Source organism: Camelus ferus, chromosome 20 (assembly GCF_009834535.1).
Source record: "Camelus ferus isolate YT-003-E chromosome 20, BCGSAC_Cfer_1.0, whole genome shotgun sequence".
NCBI classification, from domain to species: domain Eukaryota; kingdom Metazoa; phylum Chordata; class Mammalia; order Artiodactyla; family Camelidae; genus Camelus; species Camelus ferus.
The window spans coordinates 11,368,753-11,381,986 of NC_045715.1; the positions used below are offsets into that span (position 1 = coordinate 11,368,753).

Genomic DNA, 13,234 nt, shown 5'->3' on the forward strand with positions numbered 1-13,234 from the left:
ATCAACAGGAGATAGAATAAATTGCTAAGTCATGGAAACTACCTTCCCAAATTTTACTCACTTAGTGAAAACCTAAATAAATATCAATGACATATATTTCCCTCTTAATCTCAAGAGGTACTCTTTCTTCATGCTGTTTAGCATCCAGAGGTGTGAGTCTTGTTTCTTGCTAACTCAAAAAAAAGGTACCTTACTCCCAGGAAGTTCTGCATATCATTTCTAAATCTTACCATGACAGTAATCTTTCAGTAATCAGTGAACGGTCACTAATTCACTATTTGAACCCTGGTGAAATGAAAAGCACGAATGACAGACACCTGAGGGGTCCTGCATCGGGGGCGGCGGGAAGGGGGACAAAATGATCTTCACACTCGTTCCACCTCTAAAGACAACGACACCAAAAGCTGTAAATACGTAACATTCTAGAATTTAGAAAGCATCTTTAAATGCTTTCATCTCATTCGATAAACCCTAAGAGAAACAAAGAGAGTGATTTGAGAAGCACCACGGAATACTGACACTTTGATATTTCCACTTCTCGTCATCACTGCTCACACTTCGCACAGTACAGTTTGCCAACACGCAGAGCAGCCTCGGTGTATTAGAAGGGGGGAAATTTCTGCAGCATGTCTGCCCCAGCGTCCCAGCATGGGGAGACAAAGCGGTAGACTTTGGGATCAACCATTTTCTCATGTGTCTGACCCCGTCAGATGACAAATATTCTACCGTATTTCATGAAAGGGAAAAGTACTCTGTGAATGTTTGCACACTGACACAGCAAATTATATAACGTGTAAGACTTGTCAAAGAATAAAATGCTTTATACAGAAGTCTTGTAAAGTATGTCAGGCCCTCTTAATACACTCCAAAATAGTTTTGAAATCTATGCCTACATATAAAACACTATGTACCCTTAAGCCTTTGTCTCTACCATTTTCATTTTGCCATGAAAAACATCAAATGTCTCGAAATAATACCTTCCCCCAAACTGGCTATGAGGTTTGGAGGCTACCTCCAGACTAAAGGAACTGGAGTGGCTAAGGGAAGAACATATTTAGGGTAGTTTTTGAGATGATCTCTATGTTAAAGATTTAATGAGTATCAGTAGGGTTTTTTTAATCATGGAAAGGTGCACTGTAAATCCCGAAATACACTCTGTGTGTGTGTGTGTGTGTGTGTGTGTGTGTGTGTGTGTGTGTGTGTGTGTGTGTGTTTTGAGTGCTTGGATGGGTTGGGTTGGGGAAAGGAGATAAATGAAATAAACTGGGCTTATGGAAGAAAGGAAAAGGATTTGAGTAAAACATACGGCACAACTTCGAGCCCTCAAACAAAGCAGTTGACTAGGGAGGGATAAAACAGAGAAAAAAGGGTCCCCCCTCCATGATAGTAAATCCAAAGCCAAAAATGTAGCCTTTACCAAACTCATGTTGAAGGTCAAAGGAGATAAAATAAATCTCTAAGTGGATTTCATCATTTAAGAGACCACTAAAAGCACCCAGGAATGGAAGGAGGAAGGTAAGAGGAACCACAATCCCACAGACAAGCTGAGTGGAAGGGCACCAGAACACTAAAGAGGCCCAGAAGGGACAAGTGAGGAGACGATTTTGATCTAGAACTTAAATCTGTTCAAAGTTAACGAAGTGAAGTTAATTGTGCTTATGCACAGAAGGGAGAATTAATTATGTAACTCGTCTCACTCTCTAACACGAACGATGGTGGATAAGATGAGGACAGGGATGCAGTTAGTCAAAGTGAGAGTAAGGGAAACGTGTTCTGGTGAAGCCACCACCTCAGTTCTTCCTTTTGGGTGATGGTTAAGAAAAGCCAAAGTACCACCCACTCTCCTGTCTAACATGTTTACATAGTCAGAGAGTAAAACACATCCATTTCACGTGTTAAGTGCGGACTGTCAATAACATGCATTATTTCGATTACCTAAATTGGGAGCTCAGTAACTGCACGGTTTTCCCCGGCCCTGACAATTGTGCATTTATACTTGTCTTCTCTCGGCACCTTCTTCACTTCCCAATCTGGTCCTGCCCTCCATAATCACACCCTCACTGCCAGTCCCTGACTACTCTCTGGTTCTTCCTGCCTGTGCCTTCCAGATCAACAGGTAATCCTCCACTGGTTTCTCCAGTCTCTCATTTCAGATGCACTCTGATTCTTCTTTAGGAATGGCCCACTCGCGGAACAGCTCCCCAGATCACCCAAACCAGATTAAGATGCTGTTGACTGTATCCCCCTTAGAAACGTAAACTCTATCCGGGCAGGCCCCGTGTCTGTCGTGTTCCATTCCACACCTCCAGTGCCTGGAAGCACACGGTATGCTAGCACACAGGAGCCCCCAAAGAGCTATTTGCTGAATGAATAAACGAGGGTAAATGACTAAATGAGATCAGAATTTAAAGACATCATCTCAGTTTCTTCCAGTTCAAAAGCTGTGCTTTCTGCCTGTACTGGCAAAGCCTGAAGGTACCCCAAAGCCCCTGCGGGACTCTGTAAATCGAGTTTTCAACAATGATTTGGCCTGGTCTTGCAGAGAAGTTTCCCACATGATTGTAAAAATGGTTTGATTATGGAGACAACCCCAAACTGCTGTTAAATACAGTTAAATATTCCCACATCTTCTCCCTCCCTAGAGAAATTCATCTTGGTGCCCTTGCTAATCAACATGTCTACATTTCTCCCCACCAGCCAGCGATGCACAGCAAGAGACTCGTTTCTTCCTCTCTCTTCGAGTAGAGGAGGAATCCCAATACCAAGTGCCCCATATGGTAGAGTTATCACCATCCACATGACCGCGACCCAACGCCTTTCTACCTCCACTCACTGGAGGCTGGCAGGACACGATGCACTCTTTCCCTGACCTCCATTTGCTGATACATTTCTTGACCCCCCTCCTCCCTTGATGAACTTATTAATTCTGTTGAAATAGCATATGAATGGCATACAGGCAAATTTTACTTTCTTACTCATTCCTGTAATCATTTCGAGGAGGATAATTTATGGCCCATTAAAGAGGAATTCTTAAGCTAAACTGTCTTAATTAGGAATTCAGATGTTCCTCTTTTACTGAAAAAAACAGAGAGCTGTTCAAATTAGACTGGAAATTTGGGCCAAAACAAATGTACATCCACAAAGTTGCAGAGCCTCCGGTGAAAAGCACTGGCCGAGGCCAGACAAGTCACTGTGGGCTTGTCTCCTTCACGCCAGACCAAGCTCAGATTTTTTTCTCCTTCTACATTTCAAGCTTATGATGTGGCTCAAGGCTTGAGGGACTCACACTCCCAGGGTTTTCCCTTTTGGGCTTTTGCAGGATAAAATATACATTTCCTAAGAGATGGAGATCTCTGATTCTACCTTCTCGTGCGTTTATTTAAAGAAAGGAAGCTACTTTAGCACTGGGGGAATGAGAGGAGCCCGCAGAGCAGCTCAGACGTGGAGCTGGATGATTAGAGGTTCAGTGCGGCTCCGAGAGGCCAGGAAGCCTGCCTGCCCCAAGGTACTCGCTGCATCTCAGGAGCAAGGCAGCCGAGGGTTAGGATGCGGCTCTGCTCTTGCACAAGGGCTGCTCCGAGGGGCCCGCTGGCCAGGTGTCACAGACAGCTTTGACTTCAGAGCTCTGTGGCACATGGGTCTCTGACTTGCAGACTTCGGTCAGTCAGTTTCTCCAGAACTGGGGTTTCACCATTCATTCTAATTATAGACATTCAGAAATACAGTATACCTTTTGGGGGGGGGGGGAGAATCCCAGAGGAAAAGGAAAAGAAAGAGGGGGAAGGGAAAACATTAATTTTACAGGATTAGGATTACACTATGGTTAGTGTCATACTTTGCCTTTTTTTTACTTTGACCATGACCATTTTCTCATACCGTTAAATATTCTCTTGAAATAGGGCTTTTTAATGATTTCACAAATAGTTGCTTGCAACAACACCCTATGAGATAGGTACTAGTACGATCTAAATGTTATAAACTTAGACATGGAGCTGTAAAGTAATTTGCCCAAGGTCACACCTCAAGAAAACAGCAGAGCTGGCATTTAAGCCCAGGCAGCCTGGAGCCTGCAGTCCGACTGACAGGGATCTCCAGCCTCTGAATCATATGGTGTTACCATAATTATGTTGCAGCAGACTCCCCATATGGATGTGAATACACACACACACACACATATCTATGTATACTTATACATACCCATACACACACACATATATACTTTAACTAATGAATAGTACAACTTTAGATCCATTAATGATGGCTGTTTATTAAATACCTTTTAATTCTTAGTGAAAAATTAAAAAAAAAACTGTTTTCCATTGAAAAAGCATTGCTAACCAGTGATCTCGCAGTTGTCTAAAAATAGCTAGCCAAAAAAAGGGAAAAACTTAAAATTCCCAAGGATCTTTCCACACCTTCTTGATTTAGTATTATTTCTCAAATGTCAATTACTAGTAAGTTTCAAGCATGCTACTGGTCTACAGAAGAAAGATTCTTCAAAACAGTATGATTTATAAATAAATGTCTCCCTTTCACCATCCTCCTCCCCCCACCAAAAAATAACACATGGAGACACCATTTCTCATCATCAACTGGCAAAGACTCTTTTTGTTTTCAAAATTCTCAGCACTGGCAAAACTGTATGGAAGTAGGTCTCTCACACACTGCGCCTCTGGAAATATAAATGGTATGACTTTATTGGAAAGTAATTTGGCAACAAGTATCAAGAGTCTTAAAACTTGAAAACTCTTAGCAATTTACTGCTGAGGAAGTATCCCAAGGAAGCCACTAATAATGGCAATTCACATGAAGCCATAAGAACACTCTTGGCAGCATAAAAGCAAAGAAATTAGAAACAACTGAGATGTCCAACTAGAGGGGATCAATCAAAGAAATTAGAAATAACTTAGATGTCCAACCAGAGGGGATCAATTTGGGTACATATTCAATGGTATACTATGAAACTGCTAAAAATCACATTGTAGATAAATAGCTGTTGCTACGAAAGACGTTCATTATTGCATTGTTAAAAGGAACAAAAAAGCTAAGTGATAGCATATACTGTATTGTTCCCTATGACCATCTGATGTCAGTCTCTCTAGCTGAATTTCTAAACACGATCATCAGAGTTACCCCTTTCTTATCAATGCCGTGTCATCATCCTAATCAGTGATCTCAAAATAAACAGAAGTTACTTTCTTTCCCACAAGAAAACAAGGGTTCTGCTTTTATAAAGAGGAAGAGTAAATAGACGGAGAACATATGAATCTATAGATGTATGTTTATGTTTTGTGAGTGTGTGTATGAGAACAGATATGTATACATCCCTACCACTATCTTGAATTTTACAATTAAGTAATAGTTATTTTTGGTTAAAGATTTCGGAGACACTTACCTGTACCACGTGCTTTCATCACAATGGAGAATCAGAAGCAGTCAGGTCCTTCCCAGCAGATCTTTTCACACAGATTTTGCTTGAGCAGGAAAGGGTGGCAGTAGAGAAACTCAGTGTAAAATGCCTAGACCTGTAATTATAAAAACAATATTCCCACTGAGTTAGGCAGTTTTCTGTGGTCTTCATTCACAGTAGCTGAATTCTCAGAAAAGAGAAACATATTTGCATAATCTCTCTCTCCCCCTCCCCTCCCCTCGCCCCACACACAGTTCTTAATTCAGAATGTCAAAAAACTCAGCAAGGAGACACAGCTGAGGATGGGAGGGCTCTGCCCCAGGGCTGCTTCCCATCCCGACCCCTGACTTTAGGGATGACATCATCAAAATAATCCTGTTCCTTCCCCTTCTTCTCTGCCTAACGATTCCCAAACTTCAGAGAAATGAAAAACAATTGTTTCTTCCCCAGAAAATGTCAGCAACATGGCTGAATCTGCTCCTCTCTAAGATTCCTCCCAGCCACAGAGGTAAGCCAGTTCAGCACATGTGTTTACCAAAACAGCCTGACTTTCACTTTCAAAACTCTACATGCCTTTCTGTGGATGACTCAGGTAAAACACAGTATCAGGGATATTCAAACTCATCACAGACGTTGACTGAACACTGACTGTGTTCCTGGCACTGTGTGACCGACCGCTTTACACACAATACCCCACTCCATCGCGCCCTGTGAGGTAGCTGGTCATTATTATCTCTGTTATTGACAAGAAACTGAGCGTTTGTACGGCTAGCAGATGGTAAAGGCGGTACGTAAGCCACTGTCTTTCACAGAGGCTGTGCTCATAATTCCAGTGCTATACCATCTCTCCAAAGCTGATTTGATTATCAACACTCATACTTATGATAAAAAGTTAAATATTAAATCAACACCACTCTATTTCTCTCCAGAGTTGATATGTCACCTAAGTTTTAGCATGACTAACCTTTTTCTGGATTTGACTGTCCCTTGATTTTAGTTCTCAAGCTAAACTGAAATCAACATGTTCATATTTCCATCAGGAGTAAAGTTATAGGTATTTCAGTCAATTAAAGATGCTGATTAATCCCAAATCCAGATGCCAAACCGCTAAGAAAAAACCTAAAAATCCAAGTCTGACCCAAATGGCTAAATTTTATTAGAAAGAAGGCAGATAACATAATCAAGAGCCGTAAGTGAATCTCTAACTTAAAATATGGAAGTAAAGAGAGGAATTTCTCTATATTATGTCTATGGTGTAAAAAAATATTTAAACATTTTTATCTTTTTAGAAATTGTTCCTACTATGGGTCTTAGAATGACTGCAACACAAAAACAGATATGAGAGTGTCAAGAAACCAACAAGTTGAGGGAGGGTATAGCTTAGTGGTTGAGAGTGTGCTTCGCATGCACAAAGTCCTGGGTTCAATCCCCAGTACCTCACTTAAAAATAATTAAGTAAGTAAACCTAATCACCTCCCCTCTGAAAAAAAAAAAAAACTTAAAAAAAAAAAGATCCAACAAAAGTTATTTATGGGTCACATATTAATTTCCTTTTTGTACCTGTGTGCATGTGTAGTTATTTATTTGCACCATTTCGGTTATGCTCCTGTGCCTTTGAACATACCACTCCTTCTGATTAGCATGCCTTTGCCCTCCCTGCCGTCTAGAAAATGCCTACTCATTGAGACCAACTTCCAATCTCAATTCCTTTTGATGTCTTCCTCCACCTCCCCTGGAGTTTTCTGGAAATCCAAGCAGAGTGGATCCTTCCCCCTCCTATGTTTCCCTAGCTCAGCAGTGGTACCGACAACATTCTGACGACTTCCTTTTCTAAATTATGTCCCATACCCAACCATCGGGCCACTGATTCTGCCACCAGCACACTACCCCCTCCTACCACCTCCTCCCCTCCAGGCCGCCCACCATCACAACTCAACAGACTATTACGCTGGCCTCCCAGTTGGTCTCCCTGCTTCCGCCCCTGCCACCTTGCAGCCTGTTCTCCCACAGCCCATCCTTAGCTCCTGGCTGAAGCACTGCAGTGGTTTTCCAGTGAGAAGAGGAGGGAGGAAGGCGAGAAGGACATCCTTAATCATAACTGAATGAGTGTTTGTTGAGTTAATTTGCTGATGACTTTTCAACACACAGAGCATAAGGTCTGCCCTCCTTAGAGCAGCAGGCCATGCTCCTTGTGATCTGACCCCAGCCAGCCGTGACCCTCCTCCAGCTGCACTTAATGCTCACCCTCTCTGAATCCCTGTAGCCCCCTGACCAAGCCTCCCTCACTCCGGCTCATGTCCACACCCCATCTATTCCATTCCCTCTGCACTCTCCCCTCTGATCATCTTTCCAAACTCAGACTCATTCTTCAAGTCTTCTGTGAAGGCCTCTCTAATACCTTCCAGGAAGCTGAGGTCCTCTCTCCCCATTTTTCTACAACACTCTGTACCTACCCCTATGAATGCAATTATCATATTTTCTAGTACTTGTGTCTTAGGCAAGTCCATCTCTCCCAGTACATCAAACATCTTAAGCCCCTTAAAGGCAGGAGCAGGGTGGGTATTACCTCATCACCCTATCCCCACAGTTTAGCACAGCAGCCTGGCACATAAATAGTCAATAAATAAATACTAGTTGAATGAACAAAAGAAGACTTACATGTATATATGAAGTATGTGTAAAGCTCCCAAGTTCTGTGTTTAAGATATACTATTAATATAGTATATTTAAATTATTATTAAATATTGTGAGACATAATAGTTACAAATTCATCTGTTAAACGGGCATTACTACACCCACTTCACATAGTAGTCGGGAAAATTAAATACCAGCTACTAGTGAAATGTTTAGCACAGAGCTCAGCACCCTGGAAGCACTCTAAAAACAGGGCAACCAAGGGAATTTATAATTCACGCTTCAAATTTAACAGTTTTATTTGCCAACATTTTTTCCCATTAAAATATTAATTAGCATTCACATCTCTGTAAGGCCGTAAGAGAAGTCATCAGAGAGGCCCTCAGCAAACTGAGGGTAAAGGAGAGGTTTGTTCACTGCAGCTGAAGGCCAAATTACTGTTTCAGTAACCTGTAACGTATGTGTAGGGGCGCAGACGTTTCAAGAGAAAAGAAATACTTCCATCCAAAGCTTATCTATAAAATCTAAACGACAGAAACAACAAATATTATCATTCAAGCACTATAAATATTGCTGAAATAATCAGAAACGCTTACTGCGAATTATTTCTTTTCCTAAAAAAAGGCAAAGTAGTGACACATACTCATCCATTCCTTTTAATTACTGGACAGACTTTATAAATATTATGTATTTGTCTAATGAACATGCCATAAGACGTTCGAATTAATAGCACACACATTCCACGTGTTGTCTATTCGATGCTATTCTGAGTTAGAATTGCTAAAACTTAATGAAATAGGGGGAAGGGTATAGCTCAAGTGGTAGAGCGCATGCTCAGCATGCAAGAGGTCCCTGGGTTCAATCCCCAGTACCTCCTCCAAGCAGAAATCCATGAAGAAATCTAATTACCTCCCTGTCAGAAAAAAATTTAATGAAATAGACTGTGCAAAGAGGTGGAAAAGAAGAAAGACAATTTTGCAACAGGTTTTTCAGGAAAAAATAATGTAGGAATGAATTGTTTACAAGTGCTACCAGTACACAGTGGAGCAGATGTACTGGTAACAGCTTATTCTGAAAAGCAAACTTGTAATTTTGTCTTATATTGCTCCTTCTGTGGTATACGGCTGAATTTAAATAACAAATACTACAGTACTTTATAGACTGCGCGCTATGGAAATGTAAGGTCCTATCATTGCATTTTGAGATTTCTATTCTCAGTTCATCTTTATCTCTGTGATAAATGATAAAACAAGACAGATTTCTATTTGGGATTTAACACCATTTTCTGAGAAGTACAAGAGTTACAGAGGGAAGTATTATAAAAATGCTAAACTCTTAATTGTTTTTCCACTAGGGTTTTAAACTACTTTTAAACTGAATTAGAATTCTATTCATTGGCTACATCTCTTAGCCAGTTTAACATAATGTAAACGTATTGTTCTTTGCAATATAATTAAGATGAAAAGGTAGGGCAAACAAATTTAGCCAAAAAAGCCTTAATTTACTTAGATATTTTTATCTGAATTTCCTAGTCATTTCATTACCATGATGTTTGTGTCATAATATCCAATGAAATTTTAGAAATTTATAGGGCAAAATGCCTTTTTTTTACGTTGGTCCCTCAATTGGGAATGCCCTTCTTACTCACTCAAATGTTACCCTTCCTTTCAGATTCAGCTCAGATGTCACCTCCTCTGTGACAAGCTTCCACATCTATTGTATTTGTCCTGTCATGTAATGAATGATCTGTTTCCCTCTCTAGACGGTGAGATCCTGAGAGTCATTTTTCATAACAACCTGCACAGTGCTTTGCACGTAAATCTGCTCAGCAAATACTGGTCCAACGTGTTCAATGAACACACACGCTTTGATACTCTTAAGACTTACACTGAAAATGTCACTAATCGTGATCTAAAGTTAAAGGTTAGAGTAAAAAAAAAAAAAAAATTCCATTTTTAGTGAAATGAAACTCTTAGCATTTTCACTTCCAGATGCATCAGCGTTACATAAAAGATGTTGAAACTATTTTAGTAAATAGACATTCTGCACATTTTCCTGTCTGAGAGTTCTTCTGAAAAAGACCAAGCGACCCAGGGGCCCCTGGGTGTTCTCAGGACAAACGCTCAGTTAGGCATTGACTCCCCACACTCATTTAATGGAAATCAAGAGTAAGACTCAGCCTCCACCACCCCAGCATGGCACACGTCACTCTCTTCAGTTGCTTAAGAATCAGCTGATGATTCCTTGGAGAGGTCTGCCCTCCGCTCCCACGAGCTCCCAGGACCGGCCGGCCCTTCGGCGATGACGCACCTCAGCGGGAGAGAACTTCGCTCCTTGGAGAAACACCACACCGGTCCCGGCGTCCACTTCCCACTTGCATTGTCATTCTTATTCCCACATGGACCAATTTCTCACATACCCACTTTTAATTTTTCAAGACTGAGCCTTGGAGCCTGTGACAATTTGCCTGGCTGCGTAACCTGGGACGTCATCACACACATGCCAAATCCTGCCTCCCTCAAAGGGCCAGGTTCTGCTCAGAAGAGAACAGTGGGCAGCGAAGGAACAAGTTCCTCACAGTGTGCTATCCAGGCTGATCGTCCCCATTTGAAACTAATCATCACTGTCAGGACAAGAAATAATGGATTTTCCAAGAGATCATGCCAAGCCTCGATGGGCTCTCCTCTCTCCATGCCCCAAGATCTTCCAGGCATTCTGTAGGAAGAGGAGTACAGAGGGCTTCTGTGTCTCCTGCTTGATTCCACTGAGGGGTTACTGTCAGCCTCGCCTCTATCTTCAGCCACCCAAACGACCCCAGGGCTCTCCCTGCTGTACCACATCTTTTAAGCACTTCTTTGTGATGCCATGACACTGGGGACCATGAAAAGGGACTATGATATGAAATTGGTAAAACATGGGCGCAACAAAGGAAAAGTCTGGTTTATGTTATCACCTTAAATTGTTTGCATTTTACAAGTGTAATAATGTACACCGTGATGACTACAGCAAACATTGCTGTATGACATAGATGAAAGTTGTTAAGAGAGTAAATCTTAAGAGTTCTCATCACAAGGAAAAAGATCATTTTTTTCTCCTTTTCTTTTTTGCATGTATATGACATGCTGGATGTTAACTGAACTTATTGTGGTAATCATTTCACAACCTAAGTAAGTCAAATCATTATGCTGTACACCCTAAACTTATATAGTGCTGGATGTCAATTATATCTCAATAAAACTGGAAAAAATGTTCAATCCAAAAAGTTTTATTTGTATTATGCAAAATTTGAAAACTACCAAAGAATGCATGCAACATGTATATAACCTTGAAGCATAACAATAAAATGAACACCCGTAAATCTACCATCTTTCATTTAAGACATTACCAATATTGACGTATCTACCTACTTTCTACTTCCCTAAGCTCTCCCCTACCTCTTCTCCAGAGGTAACCATAGTCCTGAATTTTGTATGTATCATTCCCTATATCTCTTAATTTTGCTTGATTTTGAACTTTACAAATAATTCTGATTGTATGTAGTATTCTGTGGCTAGTTTTTTTTTTCCCACACAATATTGCTTCTAACATTTAACTATGTTGTTGCCAGCAGCTGTAGTTAATTCATTTTCATTGCTGCATAATAGTCCCTTGTGTGAAAATTTTAGTGTTCTTCTACTAATGGGCTTTTTTTAAACATTTTTTAATTGAGTTATAGTCATTTTACAATGTTGTGTCAGATACCAGTGTAGAGCACAATTTTTCAGTTATACGTGAACATATATATATTCATTGTCACATTTTTTTCGCTGTGAGCTACCATAAGATCTTGTGTATATTTCCCTGTGCTATACAGTATAATCTTGTTAACCTATTCTACATTTTGAAATCCCGGTCTGTCCCTTCCCACCCCCCGCCCCCTTGGCAACCACAAGTTTGTTTTCTATCTCTATGAGTCTGTTTCTCTTTTGTATTTATGTTTTGGGGTTTTTTTTAGAGGATTTTTTTTTAAATTTGAGTTTATAGTGTTATTTATATTTACTTATTTTTACTAGAAACAATACACAAGCAAAGTTTCTCTAGGGTACCACCTAGGGATGGACTGACTAGTTCACAGGGGATTGCATAATACTGCCAAAGTATCTTCCAAAAGGGCTGTGACAATCTATACTCTGACCAGCAGTACACCCCATCATTTTTTAAACTGTTTAATCATTTTAAAATCAAGGCAATCTGTGTGATCTAAAGCTGGTGTTTTTATTTTATAGGCCCACATCATGGATAACCATTAAAAAAAAAAAATCCTACACCTCTCCCTCACATTGATGAGTTTATTCTTTGCTCCTCACTAAGCATAACAAATGAGAACTACTTCCTAAGTTATGTTTATTTTTCTACCTTCAAGTGTGGCAGTAACTAACCATTTAGATTGGACTGAAGATAAACGATTTGAAGACGCTACATGGCTTTATTTCCCAGTCACTCAATTCTTAAGCAAGGTGGCTACAAAGATGTCAAAGAATGTTCTAGAATACTAAGGACCCCAGGAACCACAACTGCCCACCTGGAACAGGAAGTCATGTATAGACTTAAACTACACAAAACTACGGCAAATTGAGAGAATTCTTTATTTCCTTCAATATGAAGGAGAAACAGAGGGATAGATAATTGAAACAGATGAAGAAAAGCTTTTATAACTTTTATTGTAGAACAGCCAAAAAACAAAAAAAAAACACAAAAACTTTGTAATTGGGTTTTGCCAGGCTAAGAGGAAAAGGCTTTTCTCCTCTCCAAAAGACCAAGGTCAAAGCTGGAAGCTACTGAACCTTTGGCTCCAAGTTTGAGGTCCACATCATCCTGTTCGACATCTCCCCTCCATGTGGATCTACAAACCAGGCTGAGTCCGAGTGTAGAGTCAGCCAATAAAGGGCAGGAGGAAAGGCAAGGAATCATAAAGAACAGACCCTCTTTGGGGCAAAATAGTAGCAAGGGGCAAGATAACCCATAGGAGACCCTGAAGGTGATCAGGAGAGGAACTGGTCTGCCTTCCTCTACTAACAGGACCAGAGACCAGGGCAATGGTCTGTGAAACATCGTCAGTATGGGCCGATATTGTCAAGAGTTTCAGCTTTCTTCCCCACAGCCACCGTGGCAGTAACCACAAACTGAATTTTAAATGACCTTGACCATGTT

General features: G+C 40.6%; 1 protein-coding gene across 6 annotated transcripts in view; it reads right to left on the reverse strand.

Moving 5' to 3' along the window:
- ATXN1 (ataxin 1) overlaps positions 1-13,234 on the reverse strand; it is a 357,282-nt gene that overhangs the window by 210,726 nt on the left and 133,322 nt on the right. For all 6 annotated transcript variants that reach the window (XM_032462534.1, XM_032462531.1, XM_032462529.1 and 3 more), the window contains one exon: positions 5,396-5,525. The gene's annotated coding sequence lies outside the window, so the exon portion shown is untranslated. The remainder of the gene's footprint in view (positions 1-5,395; positions 5,526-13,234) is intronic.